This window comes from Nannospalax galili, unplaced genomic scaffold (genome assembly GCF_000622305.1).
Source record: "Nannospalax galili isolate Female #2095 unplaced genomic scaffold, S.galili_v1.0 scaffold440, whole genome shotgun sequence".
In the NCBI taxonomy this organism is placed as follows: Eukaryota; Metazoa; Chordata; class Mammalia; order Rodentia; family Spalacidae; genus Nannospalax; species Nannospalax galili.
The window spans coordinates 478,991-481,372 of NW_008347189.1; the positions used below are offsets into that span (position 1 = coordinate 478,991).

Below are 2,382 nucleotides of genomic sequence, written 5' to 3' on the forward strand. Positions count from 1 at the left end.
TTGCATAAGAAAGCAGGTTGAGCAGGGGCCAGGGGAGCAAGCCAGTAAGCAGTGTTCCTCCATGGCCTGTGCTCCAGCTCCTGCCTCCAGGTTCCTGCCCTGAGTTCCTACCTTGGGCTCCCTGATGAACTGCGTGCGACCTGGGAGATGTAAGACAAATAAACCCTTTCCTCCCCAGGTTGGTACTGGTCAGAGTGTTTTGTCACAGCAATGAAGAACAAACTAAGACAGTAATCAAGGAAGATAGATCTGCTGGAACTTACTTATTGTATAGTCACATAATGTATTATGTATTTACATTTTTTAAAAAGTGCACATTGTAATCTTTAGAGCAAGTAAATTTAAATCTAAATAGTAGAATAAAAATTAGATGCTAATTTTTTTTGTTTAAACAAAAGGTGGCTGTATAGAAGGAGCAAAGGAGCAAACAAGATGACTAGGAAACACAGATCAACATAAAAACCTATCCATACATAAATAGTTATGTGAGTTGGAAATGGTCTGCACATGCCACCCAAAAGGTAGAGTTTATGAGATGGTACAAAAGCAACCCAATACTAGTTGTTCGTAGAGAAAAACATTGAACACACAAAATGACTAAATGGTGGATAATGACAAACCATGAAAATAAGTAAAAGTGGGATTGGCTATATCAATAGCAGACAAAATAGATCTTTAAGGTGAGGGCTGTTGCTGGAGAAAAAGTTGGACAGTGTGTAAAAATAGTACATACTCATCTGTAAACAGAGCCCCCTAGAACATGAAACAAAATTGGATGGAATTGAAAGGAGAAATACACTAATTAAATATTGTTGGAGATACTCTTCTCAGTGATTGATAGAACACATAGATGGAAAGTCAGTAAGGATATAAATTTTTTTTTTTGGTCTTTTTTTGAGACAGGGTTTCCCTATAACCCCAGCTGTCCTGGAACTCACTCTGTAGACCAGGCTGGCCTTGAACTCACAGAGATCCGCCTGCCTCTGCCTCCCAAGTGCTGGGATTAAAGGCATGTGCCACCACACCCGGCTAGGATATAAATAATTTTAATATCACAGCCGGCCAGCTGGCATAACTGATACCTGTAGAGTGTATCAGTAACAGCAAGTGTTGTTTGGTGGTAAACATTCACTAGGAGAGACCCTTTCCTGGGCTATAAGGCAGGTCTTTATTAAGTCCTTTTTACGCTTTAGGGTTATTAATTTGAAAGAATGGAAATCATTCAACAGTAAGTTTTCTGTTCACAACTGAGTTAAATTAGAAGTCAGTGACCATAGCCAGGCTCACACCTGTCATCCCAGTGCTCTAGAAATTGAGGCAGAAAGAACACTGCAAGTTTAAGACAACCTAGGCTGCAGTGAGACCTTGTCTCACAAAAACAAAAGCAACAACAGAAAGAAATTAGTGATCACAAGAAATCTTTAAGTACATTAAAATCCAACAGCGTACTACTAAATGACTCCAAGATGAAAGAAGAAATTAGAGAATGTCTTGAACTGAATAATGACAGTGTTTTACAACATCAAAATTGAAGGGGTACAGTTGAAGCGATTCTCAGAGGGTCATTTATTTTTTTAGTGATTGAATTCGTAAAGAAGAATAGTTTAAAAATCAATGTTCTGGGGCTGGAGAGATGGTTCAGTAGTTAAGAGCACTTGCTGCTCTTGCAGAAGACTTGGGTTGGGGACTGGAGATTTTCAGCACACAGCCATCTGTAATTCCAGTTCCAGGGGTACCGATGCCCTCTTCTGGCCTCAGATCAGAGTAGGAGTTACTGAAATAGAAAAAGGACAGACAATAGAAAACAAAACAAAACTGTGAAAGCAAAACTTATTCTTTCAATAGGTTAATGAAGTTGATGAAATTTTAGCTTGATTTGGTTTTGAAAGGGGAAGATACAGACTATCAATATCAGGATTAAAGATGAGACATCAATACATACTCCATAGACATTAAAAGTTGATAAGGCAATATTATGAACAACCTTATTTTTGGTTTTCTTTTTTTGAGGCAGAGTCTTGCTTTCCATCCTAGGCTGGCCTCTATGTCACAATCCTTACTCAGCTTCCCAAGTGCTGGGATTTGGGGCATATGTCACCAAACTTGGCTTGAACAATGTTATTTTAACAATTGTGACAAGGTATATAAAATGAATGAATTCCTTAAAAGACTCAGATTACAAGTTTACCAATAGTATTTGGCAAAAACAAAGTATAAATAGTCCTATCTCAAGTAAAGAAATTGAATTAGAGTTTATGGACTCTCATATGAACATTTGAAAATTGCTCTGTTTTGACTTTTTTCTAGTTCCCTGTCTAGAACTTGTAATGCTAATTACTCTTGCCTTTACTTCTCCTTTACATCTCCTATTCACAATTGTTA

At 37.8% G+C, this 2,382-nt stretch overlaps 1 protein-coding gene across 1 annotated transcript in view; it reads left to right on the forward strand.

The window, feature by feature from the left end:
* Mrpl1 (mitochondrial ribosomal protein L1) overlaps positions 1–2,382 on the forward strand; it is an 82,620-nt gene that overhangs the window by 40,626 nt on the left and 39,612 nt on the right. The window lies entirely within an intron of this gene.